At 43.1% G+C, this 25,124-nt stretch overlaps 1 protein-coding gene, 1 long non-coding RNA gene and 1 other non-coding gene across 5 annotated transcripts in view; 2 read left to right on the forward strand and 1 right to left on the reverse strand.

Moving 5' to 3' along the window:
- Gli2 (GLI family zinc finger 2) overlaps positions 1-2,473 on the reverse strand; it is a 217,933-nt gene extending 215,460 nt beyond the window's left edge. For both annotated transcript variants that reach the window (XM_013142573.3, XM_013142572.3), the window contains exon 1: positions 2,200-2,473. The gene's annotated coding sequence lies outside the window, so the exon portion shown is untranslated. The remainder of the gene's footprint in view (positions 1-2,199) is intronic.
- Positions 1-24,401, forward strand: LOC106025455 (uncharacterized). Of its 2 annotated transcripts, none has more exons than XR_002788827.2 (4): positions 1-429; positions 4,663-4,762; positions 22,126-22,233; positions 23,713-24,401. It is a non-coding gene; the product is annotated as an uncharacterized LOC106025455 (long non-coding RNA). The 2 variants fall into 2 exon arrangements; XR_010050759.1 differs by lacking the exon at positions 1-429 and adding an exon at positions 2,564-2,712.
- Positions 23,619-23,755, forward strand: LOC111754241 (small nucleolar RNA SNORA2/SNORA34 family). The gene has a single exon (XR_002788942.1). It is a non-coding gene; the product is annotated as a small nucleolar RNA SNORA2/SNORA34 family (small nucleolar RNA).
- Positions 24,402-25,124: the final 723 nt, after the last annotated feature.

Consider the following 25,124-nt stretch of genomic DNA (forward strand, 5'->3'; position numbering starts at 1 on the left):
TTACAAAATATAATTAAAACTCATTGGACAAGTGACAACTTTCCATACAGCTGGCTCTGAGGTGAATGCATACGCTGAAGTTGCCACAAATCCTGGAATCCTCAAGAGAACAAGCAAGCCTAGGAAATCGAAAGCAAGAAAGATAAAGAGGAGCAGAAGCAGGAAGGCCCTTTGGGGAGCATCTGTGCCTAGATTCAACATTCTGAAATCACTGCCCCTGGACAGACCAGAAGCTGGAAAAAGGCTAAGAAGTATCAAAACTCAAACCAATCAGGCATGGCCAGGGGTCCCTTCCCTTCCCTGGGAGGATCAACCCAGGCAGGTACAGTTAATTTCCCCCAGGATGAGTAGCTGCCGAGCTGCACCCAGGCCCAGGGAAGGCCTGCCCCAAACACATGGAAGCCAGAGCAAAGGAAACTCCCAACCAAGGTAAGGAAGTGGGCGAGGAGGGGGCTTTTAGGGGAGGTGTCTAGAACAAACAGATCTCATCAGGGAGACTCTGACAAGCCCGCCTATTCCGTTCCTATCCCCCCCCCCTGCCCCGCTGTATATTTTGGATTTCACAGTTTATTTACTTTACTTTTTGGCACCGCGCCCCCTGAGCATGCCAATACAATATTTGTTTAAACACTATTTTATGCCGCTTGCGAGGGAAACGTTTACTTTCAAATTCTCCAACATCCCCTAGAGCCTCGTCTGCAAACAGCATATGAGCGTTTTACAACTGCTCCCTTTATCTGAAGCTGTTGGGATTAAACCTTCACACGCCCGCCAAGGGCGACGGGGCAGGGGCCCAGGACAACTCCGTGGCCACCGCGCAGCAAAACCCGCGCTACAGGCTTGGCACTGAGAGGGATCCTCCGGTGCAGGGTCAGAGGAGCACGGAAAACACCTCCAAGGCGCAGAACTTGACTCGAGGAGAGAAGTCTATATTTTCCCAACTGGATTCAACTCTGGGAGTCACGAAGCAATTACCACAAAAAGTGGGTAACGGGGAGACGCACCTGGTGGGGGCAGAGGACCCCAGGCCCCTGCGCACCTTAGTGCCCACTCCTGCGCCTTAGATCGCCCAGTCACGCCGGGTGAGACGCGCGGGTTGCATCCCTAGCTCTAGCGCTACAAAAGTCGGGTTTCCTAGGAAATGACAGCAATTGCTGCCGGGCTGAAAAGGCGCCGAGTTAGGTGGACTTCCAGCTACCCTGGGCGGCGGGAGCGCTCACACTCACAAACGCACGCACACGCTCCCTTCCCCCACCTCGCCCTACACCCCCCCACCCCGCCCCCGTCGGGGGGGGAAAACGCTCCCCTCTCCAAACCCTTAATAGGATTGGCGCCCAACTCTCTCCGCGCCTCTCCCCATCCATCACACACAGATCAAGTTGCAGTAGGGGATTTTTCAAATTCCTCAGCAAATATACTTGTTGAGAGATTGTCCCTGGGGGGCTAGGAGGAAAACGATGAGTGGGGGGCGGGGATGAAAATGAGGGGTGGGGGAACTGGTACTCGGACGAGGATTGCGCGCGGATCTCTTTGGGAAGTCAATCAGATTTCGGGACCGAGGGCAGGAGAGAAGGAGAAAAAGGGCCAGAAACGAAGCCAAAGAGAAGAGCCCTGCCGAGGGGGAGGGGGCGGCAAAGCCAGACGAAGGGGAGGAAGGAGCTAGAAAGAAAGAAAGACTGGGCTCCGGAACGCGCAGCGCGGAGAAGTGAGTCAGAAGTTCACATGCGGCCGGCAGCTGCCCCTCCGCACACAGCACACTCCCGCAGACGTTACAACTGTCTCCCTACGGGAAGCTTCCAAGCATCCTCGCCTCCGATCTCACCCTCCACCACCACCCTCCGCAAAACCACCTCCCCTCCCCCCGCCGCCCCAGCGCGGTGCGACCTGGCTGCCCCGCAGTGCACCCCAAGAAAAATGCTTTTCCCCCAGGTAGAGACGGAAGTGCGAAGTCGATCCCCGGCCACGAGTTCCCAGCTCCTAGATCCTTCTTAGATCCTCTCCTTGCAGAGCCAGAAGTGGGGTCGCCCCACTAGCCTCTAGTCCTCCTAAGGCGGGGTCAGGATCACGCGCCGTGGCGCTGGTACCCGGCCGAAGGACCCTCTGGAGACGGCGCAGCATCCCAGTTGACCAAAGGCTCGGCTGAGACACAAGAGCATTTCGCAGCAACAAGCAAGCAAAAGAAAGCCAATGCAACTTTACCGAGGAGACAAAAGTTTGCTTCTAGCACGCAGGTGGCCTCTTGGGCGCCGGGCAGTGGTTGCAGGCCCCCATTCCAACTTGGCTGGCGCGGCGACCCTCAGCGGGCGGCCGTGCGCGGAGGCTCAGGCAGGCCGGGGTGGGGCTGGCGGGCGGGCAGGGGAAGGGACCCACGCGGCGGGGGCCGTACAGCCCTACCGCCGGCTAGCGGGCAGCTCCCGGAGGCTCCGGCGTGCGGCGCGGCCCGCGCTCCTTTCCCCGGCTCCTCCCGTGCCTCCTAGCCTTCCTACGCGTCCGCTGCCGCCGCCTCCCGCTCCTCCTAGAAGTCTCATTGATGGGAGTTTGAAAAAAAAAGTCCGCGGAGCGGTGCTGCCTCGGCTGGCGAGCGCCGGCAGTCCTGCAATCCGTCGGCGCCGCGGGACGGCACAGCGCCCCCGCGCGCTCGGTTTTGGCACACCCGGGCGCACCCGGACTGGAGAGATGGGGGGTACTCGGACGCCACCCGAAGGAGAGTAGGTAAAAAGGGCGGCGGAGGATTCTCTTCTTCCCCGACAGGAAAGTTCGAGCATTGAACAGAATTCGCGAGTCTGCAACACTTTTTTCAAGGCGCCGGGCCGGGGGGGGGGGGGGGGGGTTGAGGGGTGTCGCTAACTCAAGTCAGATGAGCTCCGGAGCTCCAGCGCTCGCACTGCTCTGTTTTCAATCTCTGAAATCCCCCCGCCCTCCCCACTCTTCTTTCCCTCCGCCTGGAGATGCCCGGGTCGCTGTTCCAGGGCGCTTGCTTCTCCGGGCGCCGGGGCGGAAGCCGGGATCCCGAAACAAGGGAGGCGGGGACTGAGTCTACGCGGACCCTCTTCCTGCTGGCGGGGGACGCAGGTGCTGGGGGTCGTGCTGCGCCCCTCACCGCGGCTCGCGCAAGTTGCCTGCGGAGCGCATGTTGACGAGAAACGAAGCAGCCTTTTGGGTCTGGGGCATATGTTTTCTAGGGAGAGGTTTTTTGTTTTGTTGTTTTGTTTTGTTTTGTTTTGTTGGAGATTCCACTGGAGCGGCTGCAACCAGATGGAAGTAATCAGAACCCAACAACGGGGGGGGCGGGGGGGAATGCAAAACCCTGGCAGAATTTTCGGGCCAAAGTGTGCTGAGCGAACCGAAGGAGTCCTGGGACCTCCAACCACCCCTAGCCCAGAGCTGGCCGTTCGATTTAGAGAAGCAAGAGGGCGACTGGCTAGAGGGCCCTCCAAAGCTCCGGATCCACCCCAAGAGTCCCTCTTGAGGGACTTTTTAATACTTCTGTGTAACATTTGCGGGACACTTTAAGCCAGGTGACAAAGTTCTAATTTCCTCTGTGTTGTTTAACCTTGATGCCTCTGTGAAGTAGGATCTCTGTGCCCCCTGTACAATTGAGAAAATTGAGGCTTTAGGAATTGGAGGAACTTGTTCAAGGTCAGAACCCCGGGCCGCCACCCCGCTCCACCGCTGCCCGCTCCACGGGTTTCAGTCTTCCTCCTTGGTTTGGAATGAAAGGGCCCTGTTGAGGAGGGTCAGATGTGTCCCTTGGGCCCCTCTTAAAGCTGCCTGTTGTCTGGAATGCAGATTCCAGACCCAATTCCACCCTCCCCATATGGCTGGGAGCTGCACAGGCCCATTTTCCCCTTTTGTCCATAATTCTCCCCTTTACCTTTGACTCTCCTAACTTTAATATTTAGCTCTGGGGATCAAACCTTGAGCCCTGCATGCCGAGCGAGCACACAATATACCACACTGAGTTACGCTCCCAGCCCCATCCCTTTTATTTTTCTGCTCTGGGAATTGAATCGAAGGCCTCCTGCATGCCAGGGAAGTGCTCCACTTCTGAGCTACACCTCCACTCTTATTTTTCACTTTTTATCCAAAGGGAGAAGCATTTTGACGCTGTTCCCCATTGTTTATTACCGTCCTCCCTTCCCCCTGGCATTCATTTATGTGAAAGGAGCAACAATTTCTTCTTGAGCCAGAGGAGGAAAAAGGGCAGAAATATATTAGAACAAGCTGATGCTAATTTTGTTTTCCTCACGTAGGCTCTCCAGATGGAGAAAAAAATTCCAAGCAGGCAGTGTTTTTAAAAAGCAAAACTTGCAGAAGCCAATGCATTAAAAGAGAAGTCTGAAAGGGGCTTTTTCTTTAAATATGATCGGATTCACCATTCCTCAATGCTATTTGTTTAAAGTCCTGCTGAGCTTTCAGAACACAGACTGGAAGGAGACAGAAAAAGTAAACCCTCCTCTCTCCTTGGCCGTATTTTAATGACCCTATTCATATCTACTCCATGAAACTCAGGAATCATTTCTCATTGCTGGGATATTAGCAGCGTCAGTTGATTACTTCATTATGACCTTGTCTCTGTTGGTTTCCTTGTGTTGTAAAGTTTGTGAAGATATTTAAACAAATCAACATTTGGGGTTTTTTACTTTTTTTTTTTTTTCTCAGACCAACTCAACTCCTGCTGGAATCCAGACACTCACAGAACCTTTCCTGGCTTATTTTGGCAAGAAGATGACTGTGGAGAAGAAGATGGAATGTTTTCCGGGTAGGAGAGTTATGTGAGCACTGTGCCTTACTCTCTAGATGGCCAGAAACTCGGGCATGAGAACAGCAAGAGGAAGTGTGGAATGGAAGCCCACTGGGGTGGCAGAGGGAGCCTTGGGGGACCCTGGGCAGCAAGTCGTTTGCCGAGGTCTGGTGCTTGGTGCATGCCCTTGGGCAAACCCAGTTCATTCAGTCAGCCTCTTGCTGTGTGCCAGGCCTTGTGCTAAGTGGCGGCAGCACTGGGAGGAACACCCACGAGAGCCTTCCCCACATGGAACCCGCTTCGTAACACAGACACGCTCACAAACTGGATAAAGACAGAGGTTCTGGAAATCCACAGTTAGGAACCTCAGCGCAGGACCAGAGCAGTCTTTCCTGGAACAGTAAAGAAGCAATGAGGAAAGGTGAGGGTGAGGAAAAGGAGAGGACGAAGTGCTATTCTGCTTCTTCCCTCTCTCTTTCAATAAGATGGATTTGAGTGATGAGACAGTTCAGTCCCAAAAGGAAGCCGCTTCTCCGTTATTTCAGTGATCTAGTAATGGTCACCCTGCGCGTACTGACAGGGAAACTCAACTGGCATTAGACAACTGCTTCGTTGTGTGGCCACCATAGAATGCAGAGTGTACTTAAACAAACCTAGCCATTCTAGGTTAATTGGTTGGCATGACTTCTTGGTGCAATCAAGACATGCAACTAATATGAGATGTCTGTGGCTGTTACTAGAATAACCAGCATATTTTACAGTAAAAAAATTTTATAAGTAGATGAATTACTGTGCTCTAAAACAGCAGTGGCAAATCTATGGCACACAGACCACAACAGCTATTATCCTTGAAAACTAGAATGTTTGCCACAACTGCTCTAGACTAACAATAAAAGCACAATACTGTAAATATGTAAACCAAAACCAGTCATTTATTACCATGAGTTATGTATTATATATAATAGTGTGTGCTACACTTTTATGACTGGCAGTATGATAGGCTTATTTTCACCAAAAGCACCACACACTGAGTATTGTAGACATTTCTACCGCTGCATACAACATCATTAGGAATAGAAATCTTTCTGCTTTATTGTAATTTTATGGACCCACCATCAGTCTCTTATTGACCAAAATGTTATGCAGTACATAGCTGTGCTAAGAAATAAATCACCCCCAAACTCAGTGGGATAAAACAACCATTAATCATGCACATGGATTCTGAAGGTTAGGAAAACCCAAGACAAGACAGCCATAACAGGGATGGTTTGTCTTTGCTCCACTGTATGCAGGTCTCCATCATCAACTGGCTGTAAAGCAGAGGAGCGTGGCATAGGAGAGACAGTCCATGGTATAGCAGGCAGGAAGCAGCAGTGGTAAACATATGTTCCGCATTTATCCCATCCAGGCCTCGAGCCCCAGGGTGGGGCTCACGATTTCAGTAAATCCATTCAGCCACCTCTAGAACTGTACTAATTCCACTTAGCAGATTACTTCAGAACTGTATATTCTTAATCCCAGTGTCACATCGTTAGTCTACATTACCATACTTTAGATCCGGCCACCTCTGAAAAACCCCACCTATGACTGCATGACGCTTTGGGGGGACATCTAGAAACAAGCCATAACAGGCACTAGTTGCTTTCCTTTTTTTAAAATTAGTATACATTTATTATTTTTTATTAGTATACATTTGTCTTACAATTTTTCACATTCATAATAGGGAATTTGTACCTGGGCATTACATATCTTGATTCTTCTTTTTTTCTCCCATTCTCTTCTGCTGCCTTAAACCATTCTCCCCTCCCCATTTACAAAAACTTTGTTGCCATTTTTCCTTTCTATTCCCTTCTATTCTCTTTTTTTTCCTTTTCCTTTCCTTCCCTTTCCCCTTCCTCATCCCTTGTTCCCCTTCCCATTGAACATACTCTTCCTACTTCTCAAGTATATCCTTCTTTATGGCACAGTAGTACCCTATTGTGTATTAATACCACACTTCCTTTATCCATCTGTTGGTGGACATGTGGGCTGTTTTAAACCCTTAGCTATTATATAATTACTCAAAGTCAATTTTTTTTTATCAGTACCAGGGATCAAACTCACGACCATGTGCTTGCAAGGCAGGCGCTTATGCCGCTAGGCTAAATCCCCAGCCCCCTCCTTAGCTATTAAAAAATGCAATAAATATGGGTATGCATATACCACTGTCATATGAGGCTTTTAACTCTGTCAGGAAGATAATTAGAAGGGAAAACCACTGGGTCTAGTTTTAGAGTTTTGAAGAATCTCCAAGCCGATTTCCATAGTGGTTGTACCAGTTTACTCTCCTATCAGTAATGGAGAAGGGCTTCTTTATCCATGTAGCCATACAGCATTTGTTATTCATTGATTCCTTGATAATAGCAATTCTTTCTGGAGTGATACAGAATCTCAGTGTTGTTTAAATTTGCATTTCTCAAATGACCAGTTTATGCTGAACATTTTTAAATATATTTATTTGCTGTTTGTATTCCTTCATCTGAGAAATCTCTGTTCATCCTAGAGCCCCATCTTTGGATTGGGTCTTTAGATTTAGGGACTCTGGGGGCTGGGGATTTAGCTCAGCAGCATAAGCGCCCGCTTTGCAAGCAGGCAGTCATGAGTTCGATCCCTGGTACCGATAAAAAGGAAAAAGACAAAAAAAAAAAAAAAAAAAGATTTAGGGACTCTGATTTTTTTTTTTTTGAGTTCTTTATATATTCTAGATGTTAGTCCTTTCTCTGAGGAGTGATCAGTAAAATATTTTTTCCCAAGATGGGTGTGGTGATACACTCCTGTAATGCCAGCACTAGGGAGACTGAAGCAGGAAGATCATTGCAAGTTTGAGACCAGCCTGGACTACATAGTGAGCTCAAGGACAGCCTGACCTGCATAGCAAGACCCTGTCTTAAAAAGACAAAATAATAAAAATACTGATTTTTTTCTGATCAAGGTGGCACACACCTATAGTCCTAGCACTCAGGAGGCTGAGCCAGGGAAATGCCTGTTACACTGAAGTCAACCTGTGCTACATAGTGCATTTAAGACCAATCTAAACTGCACAAAAATCCTCAGTCTCGAAAAAAAATTTTTCCTCATCCTGTGGGTTGTCTCTATACTCTGTTAATGGTTTCTTATGATGTACAAAAGCCTTTTAATTTAATGTGATTCTGGTTATTGATTCTTTGTAATATTTTCTGTGCAATCAGGGTTTGTTTATTAACTCTGTGCCTATACCTATGTCTTCCAGAGTCTTAAGTGTTCTGTCTTCCAGAAGATTTAGTATTTCTGGGGCTGGGGATTTAGCTCAGCGGCATAAGCGCCTGCCTTGTAAGCGTGCAGTCGTGAGTTCAATCTCTGGTACCGATAAAAAAAAAAAAAAGATTTAGTATTTCTATGTTATGTTATGTTATGTTATGTTATTTTTGGTACCAAGAATCAAACACATGACTTCATGCTTGCCCAGACAGGCATCATGTCACTGAGCTACATCTCTAGCACTAGTGTTTCTATTTTAATATATAGATATTTTATCCATTCCAATTTTAGTTTAGTGCATGTTGAGAGATATGGGTCCAGGTTCAATTTTTGGCATGCAGAAATTCAGTTTTCCCAGTACCATTCATTAAAGAGGTTTTCTTCTAGTGAATGTATTTGGCCTCTCTGTCAAAGATAGGACAGCTGAGTGTGCTTGGAGTTGTTTCTGTATTTTCTATTCTTCCATTGATCCTCAAGTCTAGTGGCTTTTTTTATGGAATTTTTTTGTTGCTGTTGTTGCTGTTTTTGTTTTTGCCAGTGCCATGCTGTTTTTATCACAGTAGCTTTGTAATATAACTTAGAATTGGAGATAGCGATGCCCCTTGCCTTGCCCATGTTACCCAGAATTGTTTCTGTTATTCTAGGACTCTTCTGATTCCATATGAATTTTTAGACTTTTTTTTAACCAAGAATCAAACTTAAAACCTTGTGCTTGCCAAGCAGGTGCTGTGCCATTGAGCTATATCCCTGGCCCTGGATTGTTTTATCTGGTTCTATGATGTACGCTATTGTTACTTTGATTGGGATTTCATTAAATTTGTCAAACAGTTTTGGAAGTATGACAATTTTACTTTATTGGCTCTGCCTATCTAAGAACAGGGGATGTTATACCATTTTCTGATATCTTCTTTATTCCAGAGTACTATAGTTTTCAACTTATAAGTCATTAACTTCCTTTATTAGATTCTTAAGTGCTTCATTTTTTTTTATTCTATCATGAAAGGTGTTGTTTCTCTAATTTCCTTCTCAGTGAGTTTGTTATTCATGTATGCTATTGATCTTGGAGAGTTGACTTTGTATCCTGCTATACTGCTGAATTTGGTTATTAATTCTAGGAGTCTTTTAGTGGAGTTTTTAGGGTCTTCTATGTAGACTATCATGTAATCAGCAAGTAATGATAATTTAACTTCTTTCTTTCCTAACCTTATTCTTTTTTTTTTTTCTTGTCTAATTGCTCTGGCTAATGTTTCTAGAAATATATTGAACAGGAGTGGTTAACCTTTGTAGTAGCCACCCTTGTCTTATTCCTGATTTTAGAGTGAAAGCTTTCTATTCTTGAGCATTTAGTATGATGTTGGCAGTTGGCTTTCATAGATAGCTTATACCAGATTGAGATAAAGAACTTCTATTCCAATTTCCTGTAGGGTTTTATCATCAGTGTGTTTTAGAATTGTCAACTGCATTTTACATGTCTACTGAGATGATCATGTGATTTTTGTCCTTGGCTCTGTTAATGTGGTGCATTACATTTATTGATTTGCTTATGTTGAACCATCCCTGAATCTCTGAGATAAATGCTAGTTGGTCAAGTTATATAATCTTTTTGACAACTTGCTGCATTCTGTTTGCCAGTATCTTATTGAACATTTTTGTATCTATGTTCACTAAGGCAGTTGGTATGTAGTTCTCTTTTCTTGGTTGGCTGCTTCTCTGGTTTTTGTATCAGGCTACTGCTTGCTTCCAAGAATGACTTTGGGAGTATTGCTTTTTGTTTTTGTTTTTGTTTTTGTTTGTTTCAGGGAATGGAACTCATGATCTTGCACTTGCCAGTCAGACACTTACACCACTGAGCTAAATCCCCAGCCCCTTCCCTTTCATTTTCATTAAGAAGTTTGAGGTACTAGTAGCATTAGATCTTCTCTAAGTTTGTTATAGAATTCAGCACTGAATCTGTCAGGACCTGGACTTTTTAGGTTTTTTGTTGTTTTGTTTTGTTTTTGGGTTTTTTTTTTCTTCTTCAATTTCACTGAATTTTTGTGTCTTCTTGATTCAACTTTGATAATTCATATGTAACTGTTAATTTGATAATTCATATGTCCATTTCTCTTGAGTTTTTGTCTTACTGGACTACAGGTTCTCAAAGAAGATATGGATGATCTTTTGGATTTCTTCAGGATTCTTTTGATTTCACCCTTTTCTTTCCTAATTGCATGGGTTTGGGTCCCCCCACACACACATTTTTTTGTTTTTTTGATAAGGATGGCTAAGGGCTTGTCTATTTAATTTTTCAAAGAACCAAGTCTTTAATTCATTGGTTCTTTGTATAGTTTGCTTACCCGCCACTGCATTAATTTCTTCTCTGGTCTTTATAACTTCCTCCCTTGCATGTGCTTTGGGTTTAACTTGCTCTTCTTTTGCTAGAACTTTGACATTCAACATTAAGTTATTTGAATTCACTGTTTTTCTGATGTGGGAATTCACTGTATAAATCTCTCTTATAGGACAGTTTTCATTATGCCCCATAAATTCCAGTATGTTGTACTGGCATTATCATTTAATTGTATAAATTGTCTAATTTCTTTTTTAATTTCATCTGTGACCCATTGGTTGTTCAGGAAGATGTTATTTAATTTTCATGTGTTTATGTAGTTTTTGTGGGGACTTTTTGCCATTGATGTCTAGTTTCTTTGCATTATGATCTGATATATTCATGGAATAATTTCAGTTTCTTTGTATTCACTTAAGCATGTTCACAGAGCTATTTTTTGGTCTGTTTTGGAAGAAGTTCCATATGCCAGTGAGAAGAATTTGTATTCTGTTCCTGTTGGGTGGATCATTTTGTAGATGTCTGTTAAGTTCATTTTCTCAAAGGAATGTTTTATTCAGCTCTGGTATTTGTTGATTTTTTTTTCTTTCTTTTTTTTTTTTGGTCTTCTTGATCTATTTGTGACAGTGTATTGAGGTCTCACATTACAATTCTTTTTGGTACCCCATTACAATTGTATTAGTGCTTCTCTGATTTTTCACATCCAGTAGTGTTTGTTTTATATAGTTCTGTGCAGGGTATATTTGGTGCATTTGTACTTATGATGGTTATCTCTTCCTCTTGAATTGTTCTCTTAACAAGTATATAGTGACCTTGTTTGTCTCTTCAGTCTTGGCTTGAAATTTACTTTATCTACAAATAGAATAGTTACCTCTGCTTCTTTTTCCAGGTTCCTGTCATATGGAATACTGTTTTCCATCATTTTTAAAAATTTTTTTTATTTTGTGGCTGGAGATTTAGCTCAGCGGCATAAGCGCCTGCCTTGCAAGCAGGCAGTCGTGGGTTTGATCCCTGGTACCGATAAAAAAAAGAAAAAGACAAAAAAAAAAAAAAAACTTAAAAAAAATTTTTTTTAAATTTTATTTTAAAGAGGATAAAGCAGAATAAAAACAAAGCAAACCAGTGTAAGTGATAAGGACTTTAAAACATTACAAAATCAACGACAATTCCCATAATACCTTTTGTTGACTTCAAAATAGCTGCAGATACCTTTGGACATAGTAAAAACCAAACAGAACAGAATAGAATTGAAATAATGAATGCAATAAAGGACTTCAACTTTTTTTTTTGGTACTGAGGATTGAACTCAGAACCTTGTGCTTGCCAAGAAGGCAATAAAGGAATTTAAAACAAGCCAATAGTAAATCCAAAATGGCTACTTAATATTTCTTGCTATCTTTAAAATAGCTGCTCATACTATCAGATTTAAGAGAATCAAACAAAACAAAAAAGAATAAAACAATGACAATGATACAGGACTTCAAAACAAGACAATAGGGAATCAACAATGGCTACAACCCTCAGAAGGAGATTCTTCCCTAGATGTCACACGGCTATCCTCTGAGCCTGTGATCAAACCACTGGCCCTAAATCTGCAAGGTCAGTGAAACACCAAAATACATGGGCATCCAACTCCATTTCACTTCCATAGCTATCATCAGAGTCTGTTTCTCCACATCAGCTGGTCACTTATAGAGGGACAAGGAGGAGGACTGAAACTTCTTGTTTGCCAGCCCATGTGCCAGTGGGGCTGGGGTCTGGCTGTACCCAGATGGCAGTGGCCAGTGAATGGTGCTGGTTAAAGGCAGGGCTTGCTTCCTGGTATGGTCTTGTTCTCTGCCCTCCCGGTCTGCCAGTGGTGCTGACTCACGGGGAAAGGTTTGGGTCTTGCTGTCCCCAGCCCAGTGGCAGTACATGGCACTCTTGCCTAGACAGGGCTTGCTTCCTGGTATAGCCTTGTTCCCGCCCCCGCCCCCAGCCCTGTAGTCCAAGAATGGTGCTGACTCACAGGAAGAGGCTTGGGTCTAGCTGTGTCCAGTCTGGCACAGGACCAGGCATGCTGCTGGCTCCCAGATGGGGCTTGCTTCCTGGTATGACCTTGTTCTCTCTCCCCATTTTCCATCATTTGACTTTCAGTTTATGAATTTCATTTTGAGTTAAATTAGTTTCTTTCATGTAGCATATTGTTCAGTCGTTTCTTGATCCATTCTGCCAAACTGTTTCTTTTGATTGGTGAATTCAGATCATTCATTTTGATAGCTATAACTGATGTATATTGACTTACCCTTGTCATATTAATTTCCTGTTGATGGTTTATATCTTACTTTTCTTTCATTGCTGAGGCAAAATATCCATCGCCCAAAATTAAGGGAAGAGAGGTTTATATAGCCCACAATTGGTTGACATTTCAGTCCATAATCAGGTGGCTCCAAGGCAGGGTGACATGGCAGAAGGGTGACAGTTCATGGTGCTGGAAGATACCAAAAGCAACAAGATCAAAAATGGGAGGAGCAGGGCTGAGGATTTAGCTCAGCAGCATAAGTACCTGCCTTGCAAGCAGGTGATCTTGAGTACTGGTACTGATAAAAAAAAAAAAAAAAATGGGAGGAGCAAGCCTCTTTTCCTCACTTAGGTTGTATGGAGGTTACCCACCCGAAGGTGAATGTAGTACTCATTCCCTCTGTCCTAGCACTAGACTATGAATCAATCGTAGATTCTAGATTCAGCTCACCTCTAAAAAGCCCACCTCCATGACTACTTGAAGCTTGGGGGGACATGCAGACTCAAACCATAACAGTTGCCTTTCTTTATCTTCTGTTTAATTGCTCCCTTTGCCTGGTGGATTCATTCTATTGCAATTCATAGAATTGCTGTACTAGCTGTCTTTTTCTAGAATAGTCAGAATTTATTGGAGTGCTGGTTTGATGGTCATGGGTTTCTTTGAGTGTTCTTTATCATGGAAGTATCTTATTTCTCCATCAATTTTGAAAGATAATTTTGCAAGGCTTATCAATCTGGATTTGAGGTTGTTTCTTTTAATTACTCCAGGTTCTTCTTGACTTAAGGTTTAAGTTGATAAGTCTCCTGTGATTCTGTTGGATTTTCCTTTATAAGTGATTTGTTTCTTTTTTCTAACAGCTTTTAGTATTCTGTGCTTGTACTGAATTTCTGGAATCTTAACTGTTATATGTGTTAGCATAGTTTTTTTTTCCAATCGTGATCTATATGTCTTACTTACCTGTATCTTAAATTCTTTTTCCATGCTTAGAAAGTTTTCTATTACTTCTGTGAACAGAATTTTTCATGCCTTTTATTCTATCTTCTGATTCTTCATTGATTCCAATTAACTTGTATTTGTCTTTTTTGTATCATCTATCAGCTGTGGATTTTCTGGGATCCTTTGCTATTTTTACGAGGTCATTCATTTAATAATCTCCTACCACAACCTTGCTTTCTCAATCTGCTTTTCTGTTTTCACATTGGTTGACTCTGCTGCTTATACTTTCCATAGAATTTTTAATTCTCCTGGATTTCTATTTCAGTATGTTTTATGGAATTGAGTTCTTTTTTATATTAGGCATTCATTGTTTCCATGTCCTTTCCTAAGTTACTCTGTTTTTTTATCTTTACCTAATCTAGATTCACTATTTCCTTCATTATGGTCCTCATCCCTTTATTTATCTGTATGTTGTTTTTGTCAAGAGATTTATTGATCTGTTTTATTACTTCTGCTGCTATCATTTCATAAAATTCAGCTGGGTAGATTTTGAATTTTTCCCACCACAACACCCCTTTGATTTACTTTGGGCAAGTTAGGAGTTATGGGTTGCATCTTGCTTCTATATTTTCTCATCATATATTTTTTTGTTTTTGTTTTCTGCATTGAGTCTTGTAAATTGTTTATGATAGGTGGACCTCTTTAGGAAATGACTGCTTTTCAGAGATGTCTTCTAGGTATAGCCAGCTTTTGGATTGTGAATCTGTTTTGATAAATTGTTTCTCCAATTTACTAAGGCTGGAAGGTTGTAGCCTGCTTGGCCTAGCAGCTGGTTCCCTGGTATTGGCTGTAGTACTGGTCTGAACCCTAGACAATCCAGGTATTGGCATACAAGGAAGATCAACTGATCACAACAACTGTGTCACCCTGGCTGAAATAGTACAGTCAGTAATAATGATAGCCATCAAGCATGGACTGGGAATGATAAACTGTAATATCTATTAGTTGCCTTTAACTTTATATAAGGTCTACAGCTATATAACAAAATCTAAAACAAATCAGAAAATTGTGTCTAGTAAATATCCACTCAACAGAGAATTTTACCCCAAAGGAAGAAAATTTTAAAAGGATAAAAGGAAAAAACACACAAATAAAAGAAGAAGGATTAGAATCAAGACTGAAGGACAAAGAAGATTATCCAAGCCTTGGAAAACTGTGAAGGAAAAGAAAGAAAAAAGAAGCAAAAACAAGAGCAAAGCAAAACACTGAAAATAATGTTCACATTCAAGAAGAAACAAAAACAAACAATCCAATAAAAACCCAAACCTAATAACAACAAAAAGCTCAAAAGCAATGGAAAACAAAGAAAGAAAAACATTTTTCTGTGATTTCAATCCTGTGGTTATGTCCAGTTCACAGTGTGGTTCTGCTCTCACTGGTAGACTAAGGAGGCGGTTGGAGCCAGATGCATGCTGGGTAATCCCAGAAAGCCAGCAGTAGAATTAGGGTAAGGTGCCAGGTCTGGTGCTTTCAGATCTGCAGAAGTTCAGGCTGGGGCCTGAGTTTTTTTAGCTTATAACACTCTGGGTGTCTCCTGCCAGTCTGACCACGGCTTTCTGACCCTAGATATCTCCCATGGTTGTCCCTCATCTAGTCACTGTGGTTTTTTTGAGTTTTTTGTTTTGGTTTTGATTTTAGTTTTGGTTTTCAGGTTGGTTTTGTTTTTGTTTTTTGTTTATTTGGGTTTTTTTTTTTTTTCGAGATTATGTCTTACTGTGTAATTTAGGCTGAACTTGAACTCACTATGTTAGCTATTTTAGTTACTTTTCTTTCAATACTAAGACAAAATACCTGACATCCAAAGTTAAAGGGGAAAAGGTTTATTTCGCTTATAATTTGTGGAGTTTTCAGTACATAACTGACTGGCTCCAAGGCAAGGTGGCACACTTCCTGGCAGGAAAAGAATAGAAAGAACAACAAGAGAAGACAAACCTCTTTCTATTCTTTTTATCTTACCCAGACAACTGGGATCCGGGCAATGTCAAAGCAATCAGTGGACTGATTTACTAATCACACATCCTTAATTCCAACATCACCCACTGTAGATTCAGCCACCTCCCAAAAAGCCCTATGAGCATAAGAGGCTTTGGAGACATCTAGACACAAACTTTCATAGTAATTCAGGCTGGCTCAGACTCACAGTGATTCTCCTGCCTCAGCCTCCCAAATGCTGAGATTACAGGTGTGCACCACCAGGCCTGGCCGCTGTGGGTTTTAACATTGGGAGCCTGAGATGAAGCCAACCCATTGCTGCTTCAAGTCCCAGGTTCAGTTGGTCCTCAACCTAAACTTGTGCCATAAAAAGCAGTATCTCCAGGAGACTCTGCAGTCACTTGGACTGGAGCCACTCACCAGCTGCTGTGGTACAGAGCTTCACTGCTCTGCTCCACTGGTGTGCTTCTTCACGTGGTCTCTGGAGTCACCTGCTTTCACAAGGTCTCTACAGATTTAATCCCCCCCTCATGCCCCGAGCCAGGAGCCAAGGAGGAAGCACAGAGTGCACATTGAGGTCTGTCTTCACTTTCTCCGTAGGCCCCAGTTTTCCTTTCAGATCCCTCCTGGCCTGGGAGCCCAACTCTTTCTTTCTCCTTTTCCTCAGGTTGCTACCTTCCAGTGTCTGGATTCCACATCTTGGAGAGGCCAACTTGTTTCTGTTTACTGCTCTACCTTGTTCCCAGAAGTCATTAATGCCATTCTGAAAGGCTCCATCCTCCTGACCTAATCACCTCACAAAGAACCCACCTCTTAATTTTATTGTTAGTGATTGAGTTTCAGTGTATGAATGTTTGGGGAGATACAAACCCTCAGACCACAACAACCCAGTGTTAAGACCTAGGAGCACAAGAAAGAAATGAGAGACCCAATCACTACCGCAAGGAGTCTATGCTATCATTAAAAGATACACACTTTTGGCCACCAGGACACAGAGTGGTGCATTAAGTAAGAGTATGCAGATAGCCGACTCCCTGCTGAACAAAGTAGAGCGAATAACCATCCGTGGCCAAAGGGGCAGGCAGGGAGGCATCAGCACAACGAAGGAGAACTCATCCCCAAAGCGGAGTGACACTGCTGCTTCTCGGATCCACAGCTCTCCTTCCCTCTCCATGCCAGGACCCTCCTACAGTCTGCGGAGTCACTTCTGTGACTCAGGGCTGTCTGATATCACAGTGCACACACACCTGCAAGAGTGACACAGAGCCTTTCTAGGGAGACACTTTCTACTACTGTGAATGTATTATCATATTACTTCCAAAGTTAGCTTCTGTGGGAGTAAGAAACATGAGGATGCATGGTGATGAGGAGAAGCTACTAAGGGGAAAAGTACATGAAGGGCGGATATCAGGCAGACCAGACAAATATCTGATTTGTAGCCCAAATCTTCAATCTTCTCCCAGACAGTTTGATGTAGTAAATATATATAGAGATGCACATAGAGGTCTCTGCAGAATTAGAAGAGTTAAGAAACCCTCCCCACGGAAACTTCTCTTCTTCAGGGCCTCGTAAAGAACACAGCTGGGAGTGCAAGTGCAAAAGGACTCCACCTCTGTGGCTAATAGATTCATCTCTGAACCCATCCATGTACATACTCACTCACTTGTCTAACTCACTTGTTCATGGCTGGGATACCTACAGTTTAAGTAAGGGACAGATTTGGGCCAGGGATTTAGCTTAGTGATACAAGGGCCTGCCTGGCAAGGACGAAGTCAGGAGTTTGATTCCCTGGTACAAAAAAAAAGAGGGAGAGATTTATGGCTCAGTTTCAGAAGTTTCAGTCCATGCTCATCGGACTCAAACACAAAAAACAGCATAGTAGAATAGAAGGGCTTAGGTGCAAGAAAGCTGCTCACATCATGGCAGCCAAAAATCAGGAAGAGAAAGCAGAAGTTGGGGAGGGAGACCCTTCCAGGCCATGTGCCCAGTGGCTCCTATCTTCCAATCAGGCTCAATCCTCTAGCAACATGTTCACTTTGAATTCATCAGTGGATGAATCCGCTGAGGCATATAGCACTCCCATGATCCTTCAAAGGCACATGATGAGGGGCATCCCAGACCCAAACCCTTACACTCAGTCATCCCCATTGAACTGCTGCCACATGCTATGCACACTGGGGATACGATACAATACGATACGATACAGCTGACTCCATGCAGGGTGGCATGGCACAGGGGCAGCACTTCCAGGCAGCAGCCAGCAAAAGCAACCAGAGCAAAGGCACGCGGGGCGGGGGCGGGGGGGGGGGGCTCTTTTCTTTCCTTATACTGTACACAGGCCACTCCCCATTCCCCATCCACCCCACTTGGTGGGAGCCCGATGTAGCACTCACAAAATCTCTGTGCCTCCTCTTGCACAGGCTGAGGATGTTTATAAATTAAGGGCCCTGGCTCGCTGCTGAGTCCCTTAGTTAAACTTCTAAACTTTTCAAGTTAATACAGTGAATCAATCACACCAGGGATTCTGGTGTAGTCATCCCTGGCAGGTGAAAGGAAAGTAGGGCATGGAGAGACAGCAGCAAGATTAGCTGTGATCAGAGATTTAGAGGACATTTGTCAGGGAATGTTTTGTTTCCCTCAGACCCACCCTTCCCAGGAGTTGAATTTCTTAAACAAACTAAAACAGATAGCATCATAATCCCAGCACCAGCACTCGGGAGGCTGAGGCAAGAGGATCATTCCAAGTTTGAGACCAGCCTGGGCTGCAAAAGTGACCCCCAAGGGCAGCCTGAACCACATTAAGAGACCTTGTTTCAAACAGAAAAAAAAAAAAAAATCCCAGAAATATCAACAGTCTGTACCAATCGTGCCGCAGTGAAAGACAGTATCTCAAGATAAAATTCCTGAAGTATCTAATTAAAATGGAGTGGAACTAACTTTAGATAAAGACTGCCCTCAAGACTGATGGACTGACTAAAAAAAAAACTGATGGACTGATCAGCACAGCCATTCCCCGCCTGGGGCGGGGGGTAGTGCAGCAAGTTTCATTTAAATCAATCTCTTGCTTGTCCAGCATGCACAAAACCCTGGGCCCAGGGTTCTTATGCATAAAAAAGATAAATCTGTCACCTCTCTTAAGAGTTATGTAGAAGCCAGCCGTGGAGAGGCCACTCCCAGTGCATCTACTTCTTGAGTCCCATTCACTCGGGGCATTGTCTGCAACAGAAGGAAGATAAGATAACTTGAGGCCCCTGGGGCTGTCATTAAAACAGTTTACATCCGAGTTTTCCACAAATGTGTACAGCCCATTTCCTTCCTTTGGCACCTCCTCTGTTACCCGTGATATTATTAATGTTTGAACTTGTCTGAAGTGTGTTTTGTGCCTGTGTACTTGATGAGCCTAGTTTTGCCAGAAGTCATTTGCAGAAAAGCAACTTTCCACTGCCTTTGAAGAAACTGAAGATGGGTAGGAACAGAGGAAGTTCCTTTCCTAACAGCCTCACAATAGACAGCCCATATGGTGGCCTTGGGTAGCAAACCCTCCAACCCAAATTAAAGCAGACAACAAAGGTTTCCATGGAAGTGAGCAAAACCAGTTAGAATATAAAATAGAAAAGAAGACCCCAGTTATAAAACAAAGAAGCTGGGTGTGGTGGGGCGCAATTGTCCTAGTACTTAGGAGGCAGAGGCAGGAGGATCAGAGCAAATTCAAGACCAGGTTTGACTTCATAGCAAGATCCTGTGTCAAAAAACATAATAGAACAATATCTCGGTCACTTTTCTCTCATTGCTGGAGCAAAATATCTGGCACCCAAAATTAAGGAAGAAAAGGTTTATTTAGCTCCCAGTTTGTGGATTTTTCAGTCCATAATCAGCTAACTCCAAGGCAGGTTGACACTGCAGAGGGTCAACACTTCAAGGAGGCAGAAGAGCAAAAGCAGCCATAGCAAAAAGGGGTGGGGGGGCAGAGGCCTCTTTTTCCTTCCTTATATTGTAGGCTACACCCCTCAGGTGTAGCGCTCACAGATCTCCTTGCCCTCCTTTTGTACAGGAGTAAGTTTACAAAGTAAGGACACACACACACCCCACCACCATCACCACTCGGCACAATCACTTAAACTTCTGACCTTCTCAAATTGACACAATGCTCCACATCCTAGGACAGTAAGGGCTTGACTGCTATCCCCCGGGATGTAGAACTGCTGAGTTATGTAGTTAAACTTCTAGGCTTCTCACATTGACACACTGTATCACATAACAGACACAGAAAGTGAAAGTTACTGGTAAAACAGTTACCTGGAATGTGCCAGGTTTCATCCCAGCACCTTAGGGAAAAGAAATAAGGAGAGAAAAGGCAGCGGGCAGTGAGATCTATAAAATATCTCAGTTTAAATATTAAAACTAGATGAGAAAAACCCTAAGACACTGGAAATACATAAACATAGATTTGAACACCAAAAAGGTGTACATTGTTAGAGAGAAAGGGCCAACGTCATTAAGGAATTTCTTTTTCCTACTCTAGTACGAATGTTTGAACCCAAATAAAAACTATCTTTTCTTGAAGGACAGGCGTGGGCTTAGATAAGTTAACAGTTGTCAAGCTTATTTGGATGAAGATGCACAAATAGCCAGGAAACTGCCCCCAGGAGAAGCAACTGTGGATAGAAGAATGGCCCATCTGCCCTTCAAACAGTGCAAAAGCTTTTTTATAGGTTAAAACAAATGGTACCGATAAATGAATAACAAGAACAATGGTGTGACATGCAAACTTCAAAAACAATCAGTGTATGAAAAGGTAACTTTTAATAGAGGTGGAGACCTCCATCCTGGTGAAAGAGATGCTTTGTAATAAGCTGCCTTGGGATAACTAGAAATCCTACGGCAGAGGAAACGTGGAGCCATGCACACAGCACATCGCGTCACCCTGAAGTAAGTACACACCCGAGAAGATCTTATGTTGTGTTGGTATGGTTTGATTTGGTTTAGGTTGGTTTTGGTTGTTCTGTGACAGGGTCTCACTATGTAGCTCAGGCTGGACTTCAACCAACAGTGTAACTCAGGATAGCGCCACGCTAAGCCTGCCTCCAGCGGGTGCTGCATGTACAGGCATGAGCCACCATGTCTATTTATATTTTTAGTTGAATGATCTATAAAATGTTTTCTATAAAATTTTTTTCTGTGGGGAAGAAGGAGAAAAGATAAAAGAGATGGGGATAGAAATGAGATTTGTTTGAATGTATCTTGGGTTTTTAGAATTGACTTTGGAGGGCTGAGGATTTAGCTCAGTGTCTCAAGTGCTTTCCTGGTAAGCATGAGGTCATAAGTTTGATCCTGGGTCCAAAAACAAAAACAAATATATATATATATTATATATATATATATATATATATATATATATAGAGAGAGAGAGAGAGAGAGAGAGAGGAGAGACTATAGAATCATTAAACTTTTTTTTTTTGGCTTTTTGGGTCTCGATACACAGCTTAGGCTGGCCTTGGGCTCACTTTGTAGCCCAGGTGGGTCTTCAACTTGCAAACAGTTCTCCTGCTTCAGCCTCCCAAGTGCTAGGATTACAGGAGTGCACCATGCCCAGCTTAGAAATCATTAAACTATTTCACATTTTATAGTAATAAAATTTTATTTTACTGTAAATTTTACTGTAAAATAATATATTTAAAAAGATAATCTCCCAAATTGAAGCTAAAACAAAACATAAAAACATAAATATGTGTCTAGTTAGTAGATTTAAAGAGATAAAATATTCTGTATATGCCTGAGTTACTTTCTTCTTTCTGGGACCAAAAACCTGACACTCATGAGTTAAGGGAGGAAAAGTTATTTTGGCTCACGTTTTGTAGAGATTTCAGTCCATAGTCTGCAGGATCCAAATCAGGGCAGCATGGCAGAGGAGAAGCTGTCCATGGTGGGCAGGAGGGAGCAGCGTGAGTGCCTTTCTTTCCCTTCTTATTCCAGCCAAGCTGTAGGCCTGTGGTCAGGGCTACCACATTCCGAGTGGGTCTTCCCCCGTCAGTACATTCGTCACCTAGAACCAAACAGTGGACTGACCCACTATCACACACTGTGCCAGTCACTCCAAAAGCCCAGCCACGAAGGCAGGAGACTTTGGAGGGACATCTGTAGATAAGCCAAAACAGTATGACCTAAAAATATATAATAATTTGACCAGATATCCCAAAGGTATATGCCTTTGGGACAGAAAAAATTGTAAGGGCTGGGAGGGAGAGAAGTACATTGTGGATAGAACGTTGCATTGATACAAAATATACTGTATGAAATAATGCAAATAAGTTTATTATGTCAGTATCATTGAAAGCCAGGATTTTTCAGCACAGGAAAAAAGAGAAGCAAATGTAAAAGTAACAAATATAAGTAAAATTTATGGTGCTGACTTTAATTTGGAAACATCATTATGCATATTTTATCTTTTTTTAAACAAAATCATGTTTCTTAACTCTGCTGAAAAATACTAAAAACAACAACCAACACAACACCAGTGAGCACCCTGAAAACCTAGAATTTGATTTCTAAATTCCATTTTCTCCTATGAAGGAGCAGAACTCTGCCAGGCCTGGCGGTATATTCCTTCCTATAAGCCCAGCGCTCTCAGAGTGGATCACCGGTTCAAGTCCAACCCAGAAAACAGCAGATTCTCAAAAGGTAGTCTTGAAATAAAAACTTACCAGAGGGTTGGGATATAGCTCAGAGCAAAGGCCAGTAATGAAAAGAGGGGAGATGGGCGGAGGGTATAGTACAGAAGTATTTGTATAGCACACTGTGTTAGAAGGGCTCTTGCCTAGCATGAGCAAGGCCGTGAGTTTGATCCCTAAAACTCCAAACAATAATTGTAAAAATTTAAATAAAAATTATGGTTAGAGTATTCTGGCTCAACAGAGAAGCAAAAGTACAAAATGAACAGGTTTATTAAGCTGAGGATGTGGAAAGGAGCACACAACCCATGGTGGTTGGGCTGTCTCCTTCCACCAGATACAGAGAGGCAGAGGGTTATGTGACCTCTGATTGAAGTGGTGCATGGGGCGGGTATTGATGACATGGAATTCTCTGGGCATGCAAGTAGGGAGGGGAGTTGAAGAAGAACCAGGAAGTGGTAAGTGGTTTTTTTTTTGGCCTTCTACCACATTAGATCATGGCCATAACTGTACAGTAATTTATACCAGGTCAAGAACCTTTCAAATTATACTAAAAATATGTTTCAATCTGTGTATGTAAAAAGATATTCAGAAAAATCCCACCTCACTGGTTGGACGGGGTTGGACTCATGCTGTCCTTTACAACACCCAATAGCAAGTAGTACACAGCTACTAAATCAAATGTGCCAAGTCCAGCCAAGGAGGTGAATTTTTATTTTATTCACTTATAGTCACTGATGTTTGTAGTCTTAGGGATTGAACCTAGGGCTGTCACATATTCCCAGCACTTTCTTTTATACTTTATTTTGAGACAGTGTCTCACTAAGTTACTAAATTACCCAGGCTGGACTCAAGTTGTTTTGCCTCAGCCTCCAGAAGTGCTGGAATTACAGACTTAATTTTATTTAACTTGAAATTTAAAATGGGCCACCCAATTCAGTCACCGAAAATCTTTTAAGAGTATTTAGAACAACTTGGGAATGTGAACCCACGTTTCCTACTATAAATTTTGTGATGTCTAATCCAAGTTAAGTTGCTGCTTGTTGTTATTGTTTTTCCTTCCAGAGACAGGTAGGTCTCACTGTGTTATCTAGGCTGTTCCCAAGACCCCTGGCTCAAGCATCCTTCTACTGCCTCCTCCTGAGTAGCTGGGATACAGGTCTGTGTCTTGTCCTAAGAGGGCTTAAGTATATTTGATGAAAATTTAACATCCAAGCCTAGTGTGGTGGTGCATGTCTGTAATTCAAACACCCAGGAAGCTGAGGCAGGAGGATCGCTGTGAGTTTGAGGCCAGCTTGGGCTACATAGTGAGTTCAAGGCCAGCCCCTGAACTATAGAGCAAGACCCAGTCTCAGAAAACAAGAAATAACAAACAAAATTAACATCCGAATTGATCTGGCCCTGAATCAAGGCCAGCAGCTTCCTGACACTGTTGGTTTCAAGCAGGAGCCTAAAGAGATGTCTTTCTATGGTCTGTTGGTCATTTCAGAACTTGGGCAGTGAAATGGTCAATTCATTAGAAAGAAACAGCTTGAAGCAACCCCTTCCACCATGGCCATGAGCGGTTGTGAGCGTGGAGGCTGCGGCAATCCAGTACAGGAGTCACCTGTGTTTACTGGGACCCACGGCATGCTGGGACCTGGAATACAGGGAAACCAAGCAACCCCTCCCCAATGCCTGTTTTGCTTTGTTGAACTTAAATATACATGAAAGTATGGACAGCTATTTTGAAGAGACACTATGACAAGCCATTAGTGACTTCTCTATTGTCTGGTTTGGAAGACCTAAAATGCCTTCCTCATTCTGTTCGGATCAGTTTTGTACTATGTTATTTTGTATGAAATCTCCGTATATGGACGACTATTTGGAAAAAAAGGCAAGAGACAATATGATAGATAGTGAAGATCTTAGGTCGTCTAGCTCTGAAATTTATATCTGTTACATTGCTGTCTTATGTCCTATTTTGTTCTGTTTTGTTGTATTTAATTTTACTCCCCTTTAAAATAAAAAAAAATCTGAATTGAGTGAAAATACACATTGCACTTCAAAGACTCACTGCAAAATTAAATAAACAAATAGAAGAGGTAAAGTACCTTGTTAATATTTTTATATTGGCTACATATTGAAATGATAATATTTTGAAGATATTGAGTTAAATAAACCATTAGATTAACTTCACCTGTTTCTTCTTCATTCGTAACATAGTCAAACAGACAATTTTCTGCTTTTTTTTTTTTTTTTTTTGGTAATAGGGATCAAACTCATGACCTCATGATTGCCAGGCAGGTGCTTATGCCACTAAGCAAAATCCCCGACCAATTAGACAATTTTCAGCTGCATTTGTGGATTTGTGGCTGATGTGTGTTTCATTTGTACAATATTGTCTTAGAGGATGCTATCATCATTTTGACCAAAGGTAAAAAGAGCAAGCACTAGGGGCTGGAGTGTAACTCAGTGAGAGGGTGCTTGCCTAGTACACAAGGCCTGAGTTCTACCCTCAGCACTGCCAAGAAAAGAATCAAACATTTGTCTCGATTTGCTTAACTATCTTTACCTGGCAGTAACTAAGCGGTTGATAAAGGTGACTTTGCTTTTAGATGAGCCACTAGCCCGGTGGCTGTGGTGCTGCAGCAGGATGAATTCTAATTCATGGCTCTGGTGTTGGATTCCACAGCCTCACCCTTTCTAGACAAGAGTTCCACCACCAAGCCATGCTGCAGCTGGGGGCTCTTTTAAGAGCCCGGATGTGTTAGAGATCAAGAAGGAAATACTAGTAAATGACCAAAGGTTCCAGGGTGTGAGTGACAACAGAGAGGAATTAAGAGCAGCCATGGGTTAATCATTGTTAATCCTGATGATGGCTTCATGAGGTTTATGATACTTCTCCCTATGCCTGAAATG

The sequence above is a fragment of the Cavia porcellus genome, unplaced genomic scaffold, assembly GCF_034190915.1.
Source record: "Cavia porcellus strain 051 isolate PalLab524CR breed Dunkin Hartley unplaced genomic scaffold, mCavPor4.1 scaffold_12, whole genome shotgun sequence".
In the NCBI taxonomy this organism is placed as follows: Eukaryota; Metazoa; Chordata; class Mammalia; order Rodentia; family Caviidae; genus Cavia; species Cavia porcellus.